The sequence below is a fragment of the Bos indicus x Bos taurus genome, chromosome 17 (assembly GCF_003369695.1).
Source record: "Bos indicus x Bos taurus breed Angus x Brahman F1 hybrid chromosome 17, Bos_hybrid_MaternalHap_v2.0, whole genome shotgun sequence".
NCBI classification, from domain to species: domain Eukaryota; kingdom Metazoa; phylum Chordata; class Mammalia; order Artiodactyla; family Bovidae; genus Bos; species Bos indicus x Bos taurus.
Window position 1 is genome coordinate 71319486 of NC_040092.1, and position 22939 is coordinate 71342424.

Consider the following 22939-nt stretch of genomic DNA (forward strand, 5'->3'; position numbering starts at 1 on the left):
TTATAGATCAGCAATTTAGAAGTGCTTAACTGCCTTTCTGACCCAAGATTTCCCAAGAGATTTCAGTCAAGATGTAGGCTAGAACTGCAGTCACCTCAAGGCCTGTTTGGGGCTGAAGGACCTCTTGTAGGCCTGGTACCCTAACAATGTATCTAGCTTCTCTCAGAATAGGTGATCCAAGAAGCCATGGTGCCTTTTGTAACCTGGGTCTGAAGCAACACAATGCCATTTAAGCAACATGCTGGTGATTATGCAGGTTAGTCCTATTTATTATGAGAGGGAACTTTTCAAGGATGTGATTACTAGACAACAGGGACCATTGAGGGGCATTGTGAAAGCTGGTTACAGCAAAGATATATCAAAGGAATATGGTCAAAAGAAGGATGAGGCTATCTAGGTTTATATCAGAAAAAATTGACTTTAAAACAAAATCATCATTAAGGATGAGAAAAGGATCAGGAACAAGATGGTGGAGGAGTAGGTGGATGTGGAGTACATCTCTCTCCACAGATACACCAGGAACACACCTTCAGACACAGAAGTACATGCAGAACACCAGCTGAGAACAGACAGGAGTACCTGACGAGCAGAAAAAAATATATAGACCCCTGCAAAACTCGGTACGATGAAGGAACTAGGGCGAAAAACAGGAGTGTTAGGAATGGACCTGCCGGATGGGGGAACTGAAGCAGGGCTCTGGTCCCCACATCAGGACAGTCGTCTGAGTCAGAGGAGAAACACTTAAGGCTGAGAGTGAAAGAACTGATCTGTGGAAGCCTGAATGGAATGAGAATCGGACAGTCCTTGCTGCAGCCCAGACAGAAATGCAGGTCCCCTAGAAGGCGCACCAGCTGGGAACTGGAGTTTAGGGACTGTGGAGCAATCTTAGGGTGAGGGCTGCTGTCGACTGTGGAGAGATGGATCAAGGTGATGTGAGGGAGGAGATTGTGGTGGGAAATGCCTGTGGAGGAAAGCCAGGCAGTCATGGAAGCAAGGTGATATTACTGAGTCATGTGTAGGGGGTGAAGCCATCACCATATAGCCTCTCCCCACAGGCAAACATTGGCAGCTGAACATTAGAGAGGCTGGCCTATCAAATGCTTGAGGCACTGAAATTCAGAGTAGGATCCCACCCAGGGTGCTCCTCTAAGTGGCTGACCTACAGAGTAGGACCCCAGCCAGGGAGGACCCTCTATGTGCTTGATGTGCCAAACAACAGAAAAGGACTCCAGGCAACGGAGCCCTCTAAATACCTGAATGGGCTGCCCAAGAGAGAAAATTGGCCAAAGAGGCCTTCTGATCACCAGCTGCTGCTGCTGCTGCTAAGTCGCTTCAGTCGTGACCGACTCTGTGCGACCCCAGAGACAGCAGCCCACCAGGCTTCCCCGTTCCTGGGATTCTCCAGGTTACAAGAGGCTTAAAAACAAACAAACAAACAAAACTTCTGACAGGGCCATAACTTCTGCAATGGAGGCCGTCCATGTCCCTGCACACTCAGGGCCAGCAAAGTCCCCACAAGCCAAGCAGCTATGCCACTTTCATACTCAATCATCACTGTGGCAGAGCTGCCACAGACAAAAAAGTCTTGCACCTATGCACGCAGGGTTGCTTTGGTCATGTCCAACTTTTTGCGACCATGTGGACTTTAGCCTGCCAGGCTTCTCTGTCAGGGAGGGGGATTCTCCAGGCAAGAATACTGGAGTGTATTGACCAATATTGCTTGTCATGCCCTTCTAGAGCACTATATTTCCTGCTGCCCTAGCCACAAACTCCCTTGAGTACCTGGTGCCTCCAGAACCCCTGCGAGCCAAGCAGTTGCACCACCTCCACACCTGGCCCTCACTGGGGCAGACACAAGTCCTCCAGGGCAGCCTCAAGAGCAAACCCCAGTGGACAACCCACATGCAGAGGTGGAAATAAAACCACAATTGAACCCCAGGGCAGATGGCTAAGAAAGACCTAAAGCCCTCCTACCAGCTGTACAAGCTGCAGATTAAATCCACACAATCAACTAGGAAGACTCTGTGACTATATAAAAGGACATTGAGAGCTCCCACAAAATAAAACGCACTAGTTCTGACAGCTGTGGGCATTGGAGGCAAGGACACACAGGAGTAGGATCAGATTAGAATCTGAGCTGCCCCCACAGCAGGTCCAGAGTCCAGCACAGTGTTGGAGGGCATCCTAGGGAGGTGAGGTGGACTGTGACTCTCAGCAAGGGAAAGGACTCTGACAGCAGTGACTCAAGAAAAACATTTATTATTCTTATACTTTGACTTGTTCTGTAGATTCTTTTGAAAATTTTTTTACTTATTTCTTTTTTCCTCCCCCCCAACACCCCATTGCAGTTCTTGATTTTATTGGCACTATGAAATCTAATTAAGCTTTTGAGTTTTATTTTTTTCTGTCACTTTTTTTATTGTTGTTATAAATCTCTGCCTCTGTGCTGGGCTTTTGCAGTTCTGTGGAATTTTCCTTTTTTTCTTCTTATTCTTCTTCCTTTTTATTCTCTTTTTTAAATTTTTTAATTTCTAATTTTTTTAAACCTGTTATTATTTTTTCTATATTTATTCCTTTGTTTGCCTTTCCTACTGTTATTTTCCCTTGCAGTTAATTTTTAATGCATATAAATCTTCTTCATCTACCTCTATTTAACTTTGTATATCTATACTTTCTTTCTTTTCTTTCTTTCCTTTCCTCATAAAATATTTGCTAGTTTTGTTTTCATTGCCTTATTTCCCACTTCCCACCTTACTTTAGTTTTGTTTTCCAGTTTGTGCTTTAGTTAGTTTTGTTCTTAGCTAGTAGATATAATTTTTGGCTTGCTTTGTTTGCCAGGTCAGTCTATTATAGTTTATTTTTGTTGGACTGTTTTGATTTTCCTTATGGGTGTATATGTATATGTGTATTTCAGTCACAAATTTATTGTTGTTATAAACCTCTGCTTCTATGTTGGGCTTTTGCAATTCTGTGGAGTTTTCCTCTTTTTTTCTTTCTATTTCTTCTTCCTTACTCCTTTTTTTTTCTTTTCTCTTTTTTAATTTTTAAAGCTTATTATTATTTTTCTACCTTTATTCATTTGTTTGCTTTTCCTACTGTTCTTTTCCCCTTGCAGTTAATCTTTAATGCATATAAATCTTCTTTATCTACCTGTATTTAACTTTGCATATCTATTCTTTTTTTCTTTTCCTCTCACCATATTAGTTGGTTTTATTTTCATTGCTTTAATCCCCATTTGACACCTTGCTTTAGTTCTGTTTTCTAAACAAAACTTTGGGCTGTAGTTTGTGCTTTAGTTAGTTTTATTCTTAACTGGTAGATATACTTTTTTATTTCCTTTGTCCATCTTGTCAATCTACTGTACTTAATTTTGTTGGACTGTTTTGATCTTGCTTATAGGTGTATATGTGTATATTCCATTATTTTAGTTAATATTTGCCTGATTTTGTAACTGCCATTTGTCTGGGATGTATCTTTGGTTTCTTGTTTTGGGTTATTTGTTTTAATCTCACTTAATGCCATAAAAAACCACTTATGGAATCTTTGTTCCTGACCAGAGATCAAGCCCTGAACCATGGGAGTAAGAGCACTGATTCCAAGACCCTAGATGATCAGAGAACTAACCCTAGGGAGTATCAAATGGTGAAAACTCAAACAAAGGAAACCACTTGAATACAAGAGCCAGCATCATCCAACCACCTGTAGCACACTATGCAGAATGCCCCATTTAAAGAACAAACAAAACAAAACAAAACAAAAATACAAACCCAATCATCAACAGACAGGATTACCATCTCACTCAGGCTTGCCTATCAGAAGAAAAACAAAAACAAACAAACAACAACAACAACAAAAAGACTAAGCACAAATTTCACCCTATACAAAGCTTACACAAACCACTGGACCAACCTTAAAGGGCAGAAACCAAAAGGACACAGACTGGCTGAATGGATACCCATGTTCCTGGGTAGGAAGAGTCAATATTGTGAAAATGACTATACTACCAAGTGAAATCTAAAGATTCAATGTGATTGGTCCCTATCAAATTACTAATGTCATTTTTTGCAGAACTAGAAAAAAAATTTCACAGTTCATGTGGAAACACAGAAGACCCTCAATAGCCAAAGCAGTCTTGAGAAAGAAGAATGGAGCTGGAGGAATCAACCTTCCCTGACTTCAGATTATACTACAAAGCTACATACATTAAGGCAGTATGGTACTGGTACAAAAACAGAAATATAGACCAATGGAACAAGGTAGAAAGCCCAGAAATAAACCCATGCACCTATGGGTACTTTATTTTTGACAAAGAATATACAATGAGGGCAAAGACAGCCTCTTCAATAAATTGTGCTGGGAAAACTGGACAGCTATATAAAAGAATGAAATTAGAACACTTCCTACAACCATACACAAAGATAAACTCAAAATGGATTAAAGACCTAAATGTAAGACCAGAAACTATAAAACTCTTAGAGTAAAACATAGGCAGAACACTCAATGACATAAATCAAATCAAGATCCTCTATGGTCCACCACTTGGAGGAACAGAAATAAAAACAAAAGTAAACAAGTGGGACCTGATTAAACTTAAAAGTTTTTTCACAGTGAAGGAAACTATAAGCAAGGTGAAAAGACAACCCTCAGAATGGGAGAAAATAATAGCAAATGAAACAACTGACAAAGGATTAATTTCAAAAATATATAAGCAGCTCATACTATTCGATACCAGAAAAGCAAACAACCTAATCAAAAGGTGGGGAAAAGACCTAAACAGACATTTCTCGAAAGAAAACATATGGATGGCTAGCAAACACATGAAAAGATGTTCAGGATCACTCCTTACTAGAGAAATGCAAATCAAAACTACAATGAGATGTCACCTCACATCAGCCAGAATGGCCAGCATCAAAAAGTCTACAAACAATAAACACTGGAGAGGGTATGGAGAAAAGAGGACACTCTTGCACTGCTGGTGGGAGTCTAAATTGATACAACAGCCACTATTGAAGACGGTATGGAGATTCCTTAAAAAAAATAAGAATAAAACCATCATAAGACCCAGCAATCCCACTCCTAGGCATATATCCTGAGGAAACCAAAACTGAAAAAGACAAATGTATCCCACTGTTCATTGCAGCACCATTTACAATAGCTAGAACAGGGAAGCAACATCGATGTCCATTGACAGATGAATGAATAAAGAAGTGGTGGTACATATACATGATGGAATATTACTCAACCATAAAAAAGAACACATTTGAGACAGTTCTAATGAGGTGAGTGAACCCAGAGCCTATTATACAGACTGAAATAAGTCAGAAAGAGAAAGAGAAATATTGTATTCTAATACATATATATGGAATCTAGAAAAATGATATTGAAGAATTTATTTATAAGATAGCAATGGAGGTTTGTTTCTGTGTGCAACAATTAGAGAATACACATTATCTAATGTATACATAAAGCATTTTTAAGAATTAACCAGACTCATGTAAAAAACCTATTTCTGGTTTACTGCAGCAAAGTCTAGTTTTTGCTTCAATGATTTCATGAAAAAATAAAATTATCTTGAAAATATTTTAACAAAGTTTAGAAAAAGAGAGAATTAACCATATATTAAGCAAAAGTCCAGTCTAAAGTAATTTTGGGCCTCCCTGGAGGCTCAGTGGTAAAGAATCTGCCTGCAGTGCAGGAAATGTGGCTTCAGTTCCTGGGTCAAGAAGATACCCTGGGGAAGGAAATAACAACCCACGCTAATATTCTTGCCTGGAAAATCCCATGGACAGAGGAGCCTGGCGGGCTACAGTCCATGGGGTTGCAAGAGCCCGTCATAACTTAGTGACTAAATCACCATCACACAAGGAAATTTTAAAAATCATTTTATGAGACCATGTACTCTAGACACTGAAACTAAAACATGATTTAAAAGCAACAATAACAATGTATCCTTGCAATCCAAACACACATTCCTAAATACAGCCATACCTTACTTTATCATGCTTTGCAGATATTTCATTTTTTACAAATTGAAGGTTTGTGGAAAACCAACATTGAGGAAGTAGAGTCATTTTCCAACAGCTTTTACTCAATTTATGTCTCTGTGCCACATTTTGATAATTTTCCCAATATTTTAAATGTTCCAACTATTACATGGTGATCTGTAATGTGATCTTTGATGTCACTGCTGTAATTTTTTAAGGGCTTCCCTGATGGCTCAGCTGGTAAATAATCTGTCTGAAATGCAGGAGACACAGGAGATGTGAGCACTATTCCTGCATCAGGAAGATCCTCTGGAGAAGAAAATAGCAACCCGCTCCAGTATTCTTGCCTGAAAAATCCTAAGGACAGATAGGACAGGTCCTGGTGGTCTACAGTCAAATGGGTCACAGTCAGACATGACTGAGCATGCAACTAAGCATGCATGTTGTAACTGTTTTGGGTTGCCCAGAACCCTGCCCATATAATGAAGTGAAAGTGAAAGTTGCTCAGTCATATCTGTGTCTGACTCTTTGAGACCCCATGGACCATAGAGTCCATGGAATTCTCCAGGCCAAAATACTGGGGTAGCTAACCTTTCCCTTCTCTGGAGGATCTTCCCAACCCAGGGACTGAACCCAGATCTCCCACATTTCAGGCAGATTCTTTACCAACTGAGCTATTATATGCCCATATAATAAGGTGAACTTAATCAGTAAATGTTGTGTGTATTCTGACTGTTCCACCAATCAGTTGTTCCCTGTCTCTCTCCTTCTGCTCAGGCCACTCTATTTTGTGGGACACAACAATATTGAAATAAGCCCAATTAAAAATTCTATAATAGCCTTTATAAAGTGAAAGAAAGAGCAGCATATCTCTGTACTTTAATTCAAAAGCTAGAAAAGGGTAAGTGTGGTGAGGAAGACATGTTGAAAGCTGAGCTAGGCTAAAAGCTAGACTTCATATGTCAAATAGTCAAGTCATGAGTGCAAAATAAAAGTTCTTGATGGAAATTAAAAGTACTACTACATGAATGATAAGAAAGCAAAACACCTTATTGATGATATGAGAAAGTTTGAGTGCTATGAGTAGAAGATGAAACCAGGCACAAAATTCTCTTAAGTCAAAGTTTAATCCAGAACAGCCCTAACTGCCTTCAATTCCATGAAGGTTTAGTGAGGTGAGGAAATTTCGACCACTCTCCCTCCCCCAAAAAATGAACCTAGTAGAATTTGACTTAGGAGGCTTAAGGAAAGAAACCACCTTTAAAACAAAGAAGTACAAGATGAAGAAGCAATTGCTGATATAGAAGCTGCAATAGATCTGCTATCCAGATCTATTTCAGATACAAATGAAGGTGGCTACACAAAACAAATTTTTGATATAGATAAAAGATTTTTTATGTTGGAAGAAGATGCCACCTATGACTTTCATAGCTAGAGGAGAGAAACCAATGCCTGGCCTCAAAAGACAAGTGTAACCTTTGATACTCTATAGATAGAAGAGTAGGAAGACCCTGAGCTCACCTCCTGCCATAAGCACACCAAAATTAAAACTATTTAGAAAACAACTATATCTAAGAATAGAGAAGATATAGGAGAAAGACTAGGAGAAAAAAATTTCCACAACTTAAAGGTATGAAGGAAGAAATAAAATAAAATGAATAGGAAGGGTGGAGATGCCCACATTCCCAAGTGGGCAATCCACAAGCAGAAGGATAGTCATAAGGAGTGAGGGGTGTGAGACCCACAATGAGCTCTCCAGCCATGGGGTCCTGTGCTAGGAAGATGGGCCTGCAGAACATCTGGCTTTAAAGGCCAGACAGGTTGTTTATGAGAAACCATAACGCTATGGGAAGCAGAGATACTGCTTCTAAGGGGTTCATGCAGAAACCTCACATGCTCACAGGGCCAGGGGCCAGACTCACAGCACTTATCAGCCCTGTCACAACAGAAGAACCCACACAGACTATATAGGGGGCATGCCTAAAGCATATAATCCTGCTGACAAGAGGGTAGTGTGCTGCTGGGCCCCATAGACTATTTCCTATTATATAACATCTCTTCTCTAAGATTGAATGATATAATCAAATTACCCAGCGCATTGAAATAAACACAGAGAATTAGGGAAAATGTGGAGATAGAGGAACATGTTCTAAACACAAGAATAAGACAGACTTTAGAAGAAGAACAAAACAAAGTGGAGATAAATGATCTACTTGATAAGGAGTACAAAAAATGATCATAAAGATGCTCAACAAACTTGGGAAAAGAATGGGTGAACACAGGGAGAATTTTAGCAAAGAGTTAGAACACATAAAGAAGAACCAAACAGAATTGAGGAATGCAATAGCTGAAAAATATATATACGTACACTAGAAGGAATCAAGAGTAGACTAGATTATACATAGGAATAAATCCACAAATTGGAAGACAATATTGTGGAAAATACTCAAGCTGAACAGAAAAAAAGAAATAATAATGAAAAAAAAAAGTATGTTTAAGAAAACTCTGAATCATAACAGGCATTCACATTATAGATATACCAGGAGGAGTCAGATAGAAAAGAGGCAGATAACTTACTTGAAGACAAAATAGTTGAAAACCTCCTTAAAAACTGGGAAAGGAGACAGATATCCAAGTTCAGGTAGGAAAGAAATTTCCAAAAATGTTGAATGCACAGAGGTCCACACAAAGACATATTGTAATTAAAAAAATTAAATTAAATATAAAGGAAGACTTTTAAAAGCAGTTAGAGAAAAGCAATAGGTATATACAATAGAAATCTTCTAAGATTATCAGCTGACTTTTTAGCAGAGACTTTATAGGTCTGAAGGGACTTACATAACATATTTTAAATGATAAAAGTAAAAAACCTACAAATCAAGAATACTTGAACCATGAAAAATAGAGGCTAAATTTTGTACTCAAATCAATCAATAAATAAAACATACCAGTTTAAAAAAAAAAAAAAAAGGAATACTTTACCCATGAAGTTCTCACTCAGATTTAAAGAAGAAATAGTTTTATACACAAGTATATTAAAAATCAGAGACATTACTCCAACAAAGGTCCATCTAGTCAAAGCTATGGTTTTTCCAGTAGTCAGGTATGCATGTGAGAGCTGGAGTATAAAAAAAGCAGAGCACTGAAGGACTGATGCTTTTGAACTATAGTGTTGAAGAAGACTCTTGAGAGTTCCTTGGATGGCAAGGAAATCAAACTAGAAATTCTAAAGATAATCAGTCCTGAATACTCATTGGAAAGGCTGATGCTGAAGCTGAAATTTCAATACTTTGGCCTTGATGCAAAAATCATCATTGGAAAAGACCCTGATGCTGGGAAAGTTTGAAGGCAGGAGGAGAAGGGGACAACAGAGGATGAGATGGCTGGATGGCATCACTGATTTGATGGACATGAGTCTGACAAGCCTTGGAAGTTGGTGATGGACAGGGAAGCCTGGCGTACTGCAGTCCATAAGGTCGCAAAGGGTTGGACATGACTGGGTGACTGAACTGAACTGACACACAAGTAAGAGCAGCAAGAGTTCAGCACCACTATCCTGACCTTATAAATTCCTATAAATTCTACTTAAAGGAACTTCTTTAAGTAGAAAAGATCATGACTAGAAATATGTAAATTGCAAGAGAAAATGTCTCAAATGGTAAAGGCAAGCACATAATAAAGGTAGATGATCAACCCCTTGTAAAACTAGTAAAGAAATTTAAAAGACAAAAATAGTAAAATTATCTATACCAACAATAGATAATTAAGAGGTACAAAAAGATGTAAAACACATCAAAAAACTGTATGTGGCAATGGGAAGTGAAATTGCAGAGCTGTTAGAATGAGTTCAACTTAAGAGATCATCAGCTTAAGGTCATCACAGAGACATAGAACAATGAAATAGTAAAGAAAATCTAGAAATAAACCCACACTTATATGGTCAATTCATCTAGGACAAAGGAGGTAAAAATGTCATCTCTTCAATAAATGGTATTGGGAAAGCAAAAGAATCAAATTAGAATATCTTTTTACAGTATGTGCAAAAACAAATGCCAAATAGATTAAAGACGTAAATATAAAACACAAAACCATAAAACTCCTAGAAGAAAACATAGACATGTTCTCTGACATTCTAAGCTTTTTTTTTTTTTTAATCTTCTCAAGCTAAGGAAACAATAGCAAAAATAAACAAATGGGACTACATCAAACTAAAAAGCTTTCACAGAGTGAAGGAAACTATCAACAAAACAAAAAGGCAGCGTACTGAATAAAAGATATTTACAAATTGTACATCCAATAAGGGATTAATATATATAAATAACTCATACAATTCAACACCCAAAACAAACAAGAACAAATAAAAAACCCACAAACAACCTGGTTAAATAACAGAGAAGTCCTGAAGAGACAGTTTCCCAAAGAAGACATACAGATGGCCAACAAATACCTGAAAAGACACTCAACATTGCTAATCATCAGGGAAATGCAAATCAACCCACAGTGAGATATCACCTCTCACCTGTCAGAATGGCTATTATCAAAAAAGACAAAAACAACAAAAATTACTAGGAGGACTGAAGAAAAAAGAATCCTCATGCCTTGTGAGTGGAATTGTAAATAGATATATTCAATAGTGAAAACAATATTGAGATTCCTCAAAAAATTAAAAATAGAACTACAGTAAAATCCATCACTTATATTTTTTGGGTATTTGTCCAAGGAAAACAAAAATTCTAATTTTAAGAAGTATATGAACCTTTCAGTTCATTTCAGTATTATTTGCAATAGCCAAGATACAGAAGCAACCTCAGTTCAGTTCAGTTCAGTCACTCAGTCGTGTCCGACTCTTTGCGACCCCATGAATGCCAGGCCTCCCTGTCCATCACCTACTGTGGTGTTGGGGAAGACTCTTGAGCGTCCCTTGGACTGCAAGGAGATCCAACCAGTCCATTCTGAAGGAGATCAGCCCTGGGATTTCTTTGGAAGGAATGATGCTAAAGCTGAAACTCCAGTACTTTGGCCACCTCATGCGAAGAGTTGATTCATTGGAAAAAACTCTGATGCTGGGAGGGATTGGGGGCAGGAGGAGAAGAAGATGACAGAGGATGAGATGGCTGGATGGCATCACTGACTCGATGGACGTGAGTCTGAGTGTAAGCATCAGTAAATAAATGAATAAAGATATACCTTGATGGAATATTACTTAGCCATAAAAGATGAAATATTGCCATTTGCAGCAACATGGATGACCTTGAAAATACTGTGCTAAATGAAGAAATTCAAGCAGAGAAAAACAAATGTTCCATGATTTCACTTATACGTGGAATCTAAAATACAAAACAAATGAATTAACATGACACACAACAGAGAAAGATACAGATAACAAACTGGTGGTTGCCAGAGGGAAGGGAGCCAGGGGAATGAATGAAATTGGTGTGGTATATTAAGAGGTACAAACTTAATTATAAAATAGCTTTGTATGGTGACAGAAGGTAATTAGACTCATTGTGGTGATCATTTTGTAATATTTAAGAAGAGAAGTGAAAGGCAAAGGAGAAAAGGAAAGATAAACCGATTTGATAGAGTCACAGAGAATAGCAAGGAGAGATAAGAAAGCCTTCCTCAGGGATTAATGCAACAAGACAGACAAAACAATAGAATGGGGAAGACTAGATATCTCTTCAAGAAAATTAGAGATATCAAGGGAACATTTCATGCAAAGATAGGCACAATAAAGGACAGACACAGTATGGGCCTAACAGAAGCAGAAGATATTAAGAAGAAGTGGCAGAATACACAGAGGAACTATGCAAAAAAATTTTTTTAAATAAATAAAAGATCTTAATGACCCAGACAACAACAATGGTGTGATCACTCACCTAAAGTCAGACATCTTGGATTTCGAAGTCAAGTGGGCCTTAGGAAGCGTCAGTATGGACAAAGCTAGTGGAGGTGATGGAATTCCAGTTGAGCTATTTCAAATCCAATTTCAAATTTGAATTCAAATTCAGATAATGTTCTGAAAGTGCTGCACTCAATATATCAGCAAATTTGGAAAACTCAGCAGTTTCCACAGGACTGTAAAAGGTCTATTTTCACTCCAGTCCCAAAGAAAAGTAATGCCAAACAATGTTCAAACTACTGCACATTTGTAGTAATCTCATAGGCTAGCAAAGTAATGCTCAAAATTCTTCAAGCCAGGCTTCAACAGTACATGAACCAAGAACTTCCAGATGTTCAAGCTGTATTTAGAAAGGCAGAGGAATTGAAGGCCTGGTGTACTGCAGTCCATGGGGTTGCAAAGAGTCAGACATGACTGAGCAACTGAGCTGAACTGAACTGAGGAATCAGAGATGTAATTGCCAACATTGGTTGAATCATCAAAAAATCACAAGAATTCCAGAAAAACACCTACTTCTGCTTTATTGCCTACTCTGAAGCCTTTGACTGTGTGCATCAACACAAACTGGAAAATTCTTCAAGACATGGGAATACCAGATCACCTTATCTGCTTCCTGAGAAATCTGTATGCAGTTAAGAAGCAACAATAAGAACCGAACATGGAACAACAGACTGATTTAAAATTGGGAAAGGAGTGCATTAAGGCTGTATATTGTCACCCTGTTTAATTAAATTATATACAAAGTACATCATGGGAAATGCCTGGATGGATGAAGCACAAGCTGAAATCAAAGTTGCCAGGAGAAATATCAATAATCTCAGATATGCAGATGACACCACCCTTATGGCAGAAAGCAAAGAGGAACTGAACAGCCTCTTTAAAAAGTGAAAGAGGAGAGTGAAAAAGCTGGCTTAAAACTTAGCATTCAAAAAACGAAGATCATGGCATCCTTTCCTATCACTTTATGGCAAATAGATGGGGAAACAACAGAAACAGTGAGATTTTATTTTGGGGGGCTCCAAAATCACTGCAGATGGTGAGTTTAGTCATGAAATTAAAACACATTTGCTCCCTGGAAGAAAAGCTTTGACAAACCTAGATAGCATATTAAAAAACAGAGATGATCCTTTGCCAACAATGGTCCGTCTAATCAAAGCTTCGGTTTTTCCAGTAGTCATGTATGGATGTGAGAGTTGGACTATAAGGAAAGCTGAGCACTGAAGAATTGATGCTTTTGAACTGTGGTGTTGGAGATGACTCTTGAGAGTCCCTTGGACTGGAAGGAGATCCAACCAGTCCATCCTAAAGAAAATCAGTCCTGAATATTCATTGGAAGGACTGATGTTGAAGCTGAATCTCTAATACTTTGGCCCTCTGATGCAAAGAGCTAACTCATTTGAAAAGACCCTGATGCTGGGAAAGATTGAAAGCAGGAGGAGAAGGTGGGTAGAGAGGATTAGATGGTTGGATGACATCATCAACCCAATGGACATGAGTTTGCACAAGCTCTGGGAGTTGGTGATGAACAGGGAATTCTGGAGTGCTGCAGTCAACAGAGTTGCAAAGATTTGAACAGGACTAAGTGACTGAAGTGAACTGAAGGAGGAACACAAGAGACACATATTAATAACAAAAATTAAATACAAAGAAAAAAATAATAAAACAACAAGGGAAAAGCAAAACAACATAGAAGGGAATACCCATAAGGTTATCAACTGATTTTTCAGCAGCAATTCTGCAGGCCAGAAGGGAGTGGCACAGTATATTTAAAGTGATGAAAGGGAAACATCTACAACCATGTCTGCTCTACCCAGAAAGACTCTCATTTATATTTGATGAAGAAATGAAAAGCTTTATAAATAAGAAAAGGTAATTCATCACAAACAAACCAGCTTTATAACAAATGTAAAAGAAATTCTCTATTCCAAGGTAAAAAAGAGGCCACAACTAGAAACAAGAAATTAACAAATGGAAAACCTCACTTTTAAAGGCAAAAAAAAAAAAAGAGTTAATATAGGAAATTATTCACCACAAATGTGATATCAAAACCAACAACCTTGAGAAGAGGAGAGTACAAATGTAGGAAATGGAAATTGTGCTTGAAATTAAAAGACCAAGTTTTTTATAAAATCTTATATATATACCTAGACTGCTATATCAAATCTCATTGGAAATGCAAATCAAAAAACTATAATAGATACAAATAAAAAAGGAAAACACTAGAAATGATAGTCAAACCACAGGAGAAGAGAAAAAAAAAAAAAAAAAGAGTAAGGAAACAGAAAAAGACCTAGAAAAGTAAACACAAGACAATTAAGAAAATGACAATAAGAACAAAAATGTCAATAATTACCTTAAATGTAAATGGATTAAATGCTCCAACCAAAAGTCATAGACTACATGAATGGATACAAAACCAAGACCAGCACATATGCTGGCCATAGAGACCTACCTCAGACCTAGGGAAACATACAGACTGAATGTGAGGGGATGGAAAAAAAGATTCCATTAAAATGAGAGTCAAAGAAAAACTGGGCTAGCAATACTCATATCAGACAAGTAAACTTTAAAATAGAGACTTTTAATAGACAAAGAAGGACAATACATAATAATGACAGAATGACTCCAAGAAGATTGAACAATTGTAAATATATATGCTACCAAAATAGGAACCCTTTAATATATAAGCTAAATGCTTATAGCCATAAAAAAGGGAAGTCAACACTAACACAATAATAGTGGCAGACCTTAAAACTCTATTTACACCAAGCGGCAGATCATCTAGACAGAAAATTAATAAGGAAACACAAACTTTAAGTGACACAAGACAACCCATAGTCTTAACACTTTAAAAATATTTCATCTCACAACAACAGAACACATGTTCTTCTCAAGTATACAAAGAATATTTGAAAGGATAGATCACATATTGCCACAATCAAGCCTTGATAAATTAAAGAAAATTGAAATCATATCAAGCATTTTTTCCAACCACAAGGCTATGAGATTAGAAATCTATTATAAGGAAAAAACTATTAAAAAAGAAAGAAAACACAGACACATAAAGACTAAACAATGTTACTAAACAATCAATGGATTACAGAAGAAATCAAAGAAGAAACCAAAAAATATCTGGAAATAAATGACAACAAAAACATGATGATACATAACCTTTGGGATACAGCAAAAATAGTTCTAAGAGGGAAGTTTATAGCATTATAATCTTATCTCAGGACACAAGAGAAATCTCAAATAACCAATCTAACCATATATCTAAAGCAACTAGAGAAAGACTATAAAAAGAAGAACAAGGAAAATCCAAAGTCAATAAAAGGAATGAAATTATAAAAATCAGAGCAGAAATAAATAAAAAAGAGATGAAAAAGACAATACCAAAGAACAATGAAATGAAAAGCTAATTCTCTGAGAAGATAAACAAAATTGCTAATCCTTTAGCTAGACTCATCAAGGAAAACACAGAGAAAACGCATGTCAATAAAATTAGAATTAAAAAGAAGCAGTTACAACTTAAATCACAGAAATACAAAGGATCAAATGAGACTACTACTAGCAATTATATGCCAATAAAAGAGACGACCTAGAATAAATGGAAATGTTTTTTAAAGCTACAACTTTTAAAGACTGAAGCAGAAAGAAAAACGAAAATATGAACAGACAAATCACAAGTAATAAGATTGAAACTGTGATTTGAAAAAAGCCAAGCAAGCAAAAGGTCAGGACCAGATGGTTTCAAAGACAAATTTTATCAAACATTCATAGAGTTAACAGTGCTGCTTCTGAAACTCTTCCAAATAATTGCAAAGGAAGAAACACTTCTAAGTTCATTGTACAAGGCCACTATCACCCTGATACCAAAACCAGACAAAGAGATCACACAGAAAAAACAAAATTCAGGCAAATATCAGGAATGAACATACGTACAAAAAATCTCAACAAAATTCTAGCAGACAGAATCCAACGCCACATTAAAAAGATTATATACCCTGAGAAAGAAGGATTTATTCTAGGGATGCAAGGATTCTTCAATATATGCAAATCAATTGATGTTATACACCACATTAACAAATTGAAGAATAACAAAAACCAATCATCTCAGGAGATACATAAAAAACTCTTGACAAAATTCAACATCCATTTATGATAAAAAAAAAATATATAAAAAAAACTCAAGAAAGTGGATATAGAGGAAACTTATCTCAACATATTAAAGGCCATGTATGACAAATCCAGCGCAAACATAACTCTCATTGGTGAAAATCTGAAAACATTTCCTCTCAGACCAGGACCACAACAAGGGTGTCCACTCTCACCACTTTTATTCAACATAGTTTTTGAAGTCAAAAACTATGACTTGCCATGACAATCAGAGAAGAAAATGAAATAAAAAGAATTTAGATTGGAAAAGAAGCAAAGCTGTCACTTTTTTTTTTTTGCAGATGACACAATATGTATAAAATATGTATAATAGAAAATCCTAAACATGTTACCAGAAAGTTACCAGAACTTATCATAATTTTGGTAAAGTTGCAGGATGCAAAATTAATACATAGAAATCTGTTGCGTTTCTATACACTAACAATGAAAGATCAGAAACAGAAATTAAGGAAATAATCCCATTTACCATGACATCAACAATTTAAAATTATATCGGGATAAACCTACCTAAAGAGGAAAAAGATCATTACTTCAAAAACTGTAAGATACCAAAGAAAGAAATCAAAGATGACAAAAGAGATGGAGAGATATATCATGTTCTTGGATTGTGAGAATCAATACTGTGAAACTGGCTATACTACTCAAAGCAATCTACAGATTTAATGCATTCCCTATCAAATTACCAAAGGCATTTTTCACACAATTAGAACAAAAAATTTATAATTTGAATGGACACACAAAAATCCCAAATATCCAAAGTGCTCTTGAGAAAAGAAAATGAACTGAAGGAATCAGATTCTCTAACTTCAGACTATACTAGAAATCGATAATCTTCAAAACAGGGTGGTACTGGCACAGAAACAGCAACACAGATAAATGCAACAGGTTAGAAAATCTAGAGATAAATCCAAGCACCTATTGTCACTTAATTATGACAAAGTAGGCAAAAACTGACAATGGAGAAAAGACAGTCTCTTTAATAAGTGGTGCTGGGTAAAGTCTTCAGCTACTTGTAAAAAAGTATAATTAGAACATTCTCTAATTAGAACATACTCTAACACCATACAAAAAATAAACTGAAAAATAGATTAAAATAAAACTTAACAAATGGATTAAGAGCTACATATAAGGTTAGACACTAAAATTCTTAGGGGGAAGCATAAACAGACCAGTCTCTGCTATAAATAGTGGAAGATCTTTTTTGATCCATTTTCTAGAGACTCAAAGGCTTTTTGTACAATAGTGGAAGCCAGAAACAAAACAAAAAGACAATCCATAGAATTGGAGAAAATATTGGCAAATAAAGCGGCCAACAAGGGGTTAATCTTCAAAATATACAAACAGTTCATTTCAATAACAAAAATTTTAAAAATCAATAAAAAATGGGCAAACATAAATAGACATTTCTGCAAAGAAGACATACAGATGGCCAAAAAAAATACATGAAAAGATTCTCAACATCATAAATTATCAGAGAAATGAAAATCAGAAATACAATTAGGTATTATCTCACAGTAGTTAGAATATCCATCATCAAAAAATCTACAAAGAATAAATGCTGGAGAGAGTGTGGAGAAAATGTAAACCCTTACAATGTTAGTGGGAATGTAAATTGATACAGCCACTATGGAGAACAGTATGGAGGTTCCTCTGAAAAACTAAACATAGAGCTATTATATGATCCTGTAATCCCATTCCTGGGCATCTACCCAGAGAAAACCATATTTTGAAAAAAAAACATCCTGCACCCCAATGTTCATTGCAGCACTATTTATAATAGCTAGGAAATATAAGTAACATAAATGTCGATCAACAGAGGAATGGATAAAGAAGTGGGACATATATACAAGGGGATATTATTCAGCTATCTAAAAAAAATAATGAAATAATGTCATTTGCAGCAACACTGATAGACCTAGAGATTATCATACTGGGTAAAGTAAGTCAGAAAGAAAAATACATGATATCACTTACAAAACAGAAATAGACTCACAGATGTAGAACATAAACTTATGGTTACCAGGGTTGAAAGTTGGGAAGGGATAAATTGGGAGACGGGTTGAAATAAACACACTATTATATATATAAAATAGATAGCTAATAAGTACCTACTGTTTAGCACAGGGATCTGTTCTCAATACTCTCTTATAACCTATATTAGAAAAGAATTTTAAAGAGAGTGTATGTATATGTATAACTGATTCACTTTTCTGTATAGCAGACTCTAATACAACATTTTAAATCAACTGCACACCAATAAAAAATTAAAGAAATAAGAATCAGCGCATTGTAAACAATTTTGTCAAGGCAAATGGCAGAACGAAGTTTTTGTTTTTGGAGATGGGGAAGACAAACAAAGCAGTTACTTTCTGGATCAGTGGGAATCCAAACCAAGTAGTTCCTTTTGTGCGTTTTTTTTTTTTTTTCTTTTCTTTTATTTTTTAACTTTACAATATTGTATTGGTTTTGCCATACATCAAAATGAATCCACCACAGGTATACATGTGTTCCCCATCCTGAACCCTCCTCCCTCCTCCCTCCTCCCTCCCCATAGCATTCCTCTGGGTTGTCCCAGTGCACCAGCCCCAAGCATCCAGTATCGTGCATCGAACCTGGACGGGCGACTCATTTCATATATGATACTATACATGTTTCAATGCCCTTATCCCAAATCATCCCACCCTCTCCCTCTCCCACAGAGTCCAAAAGACTGTTCTATACATCAGTGTCTCTTTTGCTGTCTCGCATACAGGGTTATTGTTACCATCTTTACAATAACCTTTTGTGCGTTTTACATGTGAATTTTTAAATACTGCTTAGAAATCCAATGGTCTTTGAAGATGTTTGCATGTTAAGTTTTAAGCCAAAACTCTGTCTGTTAATTTTTCACCCTCAGAAATAGATGGAATATAAAATCATGAGACATAGAGGTTGTTTACAGCGAGTTGACTAGGATAGGAATCCAGGACTGAGCCCTGGTCTTCTTTGACCTACAAAATTCAGGTGAGTGAGGTCAGTAAAGTAAGAGGAGGATTAGGAGAGAGTGATTCCTGGAGGCCATGTGAAGAAACCATCTAACAAGGCGTAATTAACTCTATCAAATGCTGATAGAGTAAGGAGGCTAAAAATTACCTTTGGTTTTCACAGTCAAAACAACCTGGAAGAGAGAATTAACAGTGAGAGTAAATTTTGTTGCATTTGGTTAGAAAATAGAAATAAATCAAATGAAGACAAACATTGACAATTCTTATAATAGGTTTTGTTGTAAAAAGAATAGTGATATTAAGCAATATCTACAGAAGTCTGTGGTAATAGAATACTGGTTTGAAGGACTGATGCTGAAGCCGAAGCTCCAGTATTTTGGTCATCTGATGTGAGCAGCTGACTCATTGGAAAAGTCCCTGATGCTTGGAAAGATTGAGGGCTTTAAGAAGAGGGTGTCCGATGATGAGATGGCTGGATTGTATGCATTGGACTTGAACTTGCCAAACTTAGGGAGATGCTGAGGGACAGGGAGGCCTGGTGTGCTGGAGTCCACAGGGTCAGGACACAACTGGGTGACTGAACAACAACAAGAGAAGTCTTCTATGGTTCAGTTCAGTTCAGTCGCTCAGTCATGTCTGACTCTTTGCGACCCCATGAACCACAGCATGCCAGGCCTCCCTGTCCATCTCCAACTCCCGGAGTTCACTCAAACTCACATCCATCGAGTCAGTGATGCCATCCAGCCATCTCATCCTCTGTCATCCCCTTCTCCTTCTACCCCCAATCCCTCCCAGCATCAGAGTCTTTTCCAATGAGTCAACTCTTCACATGAGGTGGCCAAAGTATTGGAGTTTCAGCTTTAGCATCAGTCCTTCCAATGAGCACCCAGGACTCATCTCCTTTAGAATGGACTGGTTGGATCTCCTTGCAGTCCAAGGGACTCTAAAGAGTCTTCTCTAACACCACAGTTCAAAAGCATCAATTCTTCAGCACTCAGCTTTCTTCACAGTCCAACTCTCACATCCATACATGACCACTGGAAAAACCATAACCTTGACTAGACGGACCTTTGTTGGCAAAGTAATGTCTCTGCTTTTGAATATGCTATCTAGATTGATCATAACTTTCCTTCCAAGGAGTAAGTGTCTTTTAATTTCCTGGCTGCAATCACCATCTTCAGTGATTTTGGAGCCCCCCAAAATAAAGTCTGACACTGTTTCCACTGTTTCCCCATCTTCAATGGTAATGAGAAGCTATTTAAAATGCAGCTACAGCATACTTGAATAATGATGGAAATGATCTAATTAAGGGCAAAAAAGTATGGAAGTGTGTCAAAAGACTGGGTAAATATAATAAAACTGAATGGAGCACTACTGGATCACCGAAGTTAGCAATCATAAATTTAAGTTTAAATCCATCAGCAGGGGTCTGTACATTTTTCCAATCATGTTGAACAGACAGTATAAAAGAGTTGTACTGAATCATGGAATTTGAGATTTCCTTACCTGCTGTTCTATTATAGATGTGGAGAAATAGCCTCAGGGAGAAAATGACTAATAAAAACTAGATTTTCATTGTTCACTGGAATTTCCTGAAGCTTGTAAAATAACAAGAGCAAACCTTGAAAGGATGCTCTTATGATAAAGAAAAGTGTTCTTCATATATATGGATTTATTCTTAATAATATGTATCTTTTATTTTCTGTCTTTGAAAGCAATTTTGTGTTTGGAGGAGAGTGATATTGACAGCATAATGGGAATATCTGACTAACCATTTTTTAATAAAATCTACTTTCTTTGAAAAAGACTTAAAAAAAAAAGAAAAAGGAAAGAAAACACAAAAAACCAATCATAGCAATTAAAAAGACTAGAGTTACAACAAAGATTAAAATACTGTAAAGAAATACCAAGAAAAACAATATTATTGAAAATGTATCTAAAATGAGCAGATTCTGAGAAAAATAACACTTATAAAACTGATTTGAAAAAGAGAAATAATCTAAATATATGCTAATCATTGAATCAGTAGTTAAAATATGCATACAATAAACATGGGCCATTAGTAGTTTCACAAAACATTCAATATACCGAATGTTTTGATCTTATATACATATTTTTAAATAGTTCAAGAAGAAAAAACACTTTCCAATTCCTCTTTTCAAGTCAAAACAACCTTGATGCCAGCATCAGGTTTATATTAGAAAGGAAAATCACAGGCCATTTTCAGTAACAAAAAAAATTCAATAGGCCTGAATTAATACACTGCTGCTGCTGCTGCTGCTGCTAAGTTGAGTCAGTTGTGTCCAACTCTGTGCACCCGGCAGCCCACCAGGCTCCCCCGTCCTTGGGATTCTCCAGGCAAAAACACTGGAGTGGGTTGCCATTTCCTTCTCCAATGCATGAAAGTGAAAAGTGAAAGTGAAGTCGCTCAGTGGCTTCCGACTCTTAGCGACCCTGTGGACTGCAGCCTACCAGGCTCCTCCATCCATGGGATTTTCCAGGCAAGAGTACTGGAGTGGGTCACCAGTGCCTTCTCTGGAATTAATACACAGCAGTGGATTAAAAAAAATTAACAAATGATCAAATTGTAGCTATCCCAGGAATCCAAAAATGGTTTAACATGTTAAAATCCATAAAGATCATTCACCACATCAAGTATTAACTACTTGCAAAACAAAATTTGACAAAATGAAGCACTGCAAAAGATAAAAAAAGATTAGCAAACTAAAAGGGGTATCCTCTAATCTGATAAGAGGTTTCCACCAAAAGGCTAAAGGAAACAAGGTGAAACAGTTGGAAATTTCCTTTGAAAATCATGAACAAGTTAAGGACATATAATCTTGCTACACTATTAAACATGGTATTGGCAGTCTTTGCCAACATTGTAATACAAGAAGAAGAAATAAAAGTTGTCCACACTTGAAGAAATGAAATTATTTTTCTCAAATTATAATTGTTTACAAAGCTTACCCACAAATTTACAGTTTATTAGAAACACAAATTTAGTAAGCTGGTTGGAGATATGATCAATAATAAAATATCATTATATTTCTTTATATACTAAGAAAACCAGACTTTAAGACTACTGCAATATACAGTAGGAAAATATATTATATACCTAAGAATAATTCTAATTAAAGTTGTGAAAATATTTTATCAAGAAAATTATAAAACTTTAGGAAAGGATTTAAAGTAGATCTAAACAAATGGGAAATAAATATTTTTATTGCCAGTGGAATTCAATATCATGAAATTTATATTATTAGTCAAATTTATTGATAATTTAATGTAAATTTCATCAAAATCCTTAGAGTTTTCTGGAGAATTCGACAGGATGATTCTAAAATTTATGTATAAAAACAAATAACAAGGAAAACAGTCCTGAGCATAAAAATAATATGAGGCCTCTGCATTATGATTACCAAGATTTACTCTTAAGCTACACTAATTTTAAAAATATTATGTGACACAGAAGTATAAACACTAACCAGTGAAACACTAGATAACCCATTACCATACACAAGATTATTTGGACATTTGCTATACAGTACAAGGAGCATTTTTAATAACTGTTGAAAGATAGTCAATAAATGGTGCTGGGACAGTTAGGTTTACATATGGAGAGAAAATGAAATTGGATCTCAATCTCACAATACATATGCAAATAATTATCAGATAGATTAAATTAGGATTTAATTGTGAAAGACAAACTTAAAACTTTTAGAGCAAAAATAGGTAAATTTCACTATGGGAAAATTCAATTATCTTAGTGAAGTATTTCTTCAAGAAGCTAGAAAAAATGCTACTACAAAAGTAAAGACTGATAACATATGCTACATTAAAAATTAAGAATTTGTATTCAAAAGAAAATACCATAAATAAAGTGAAAAACA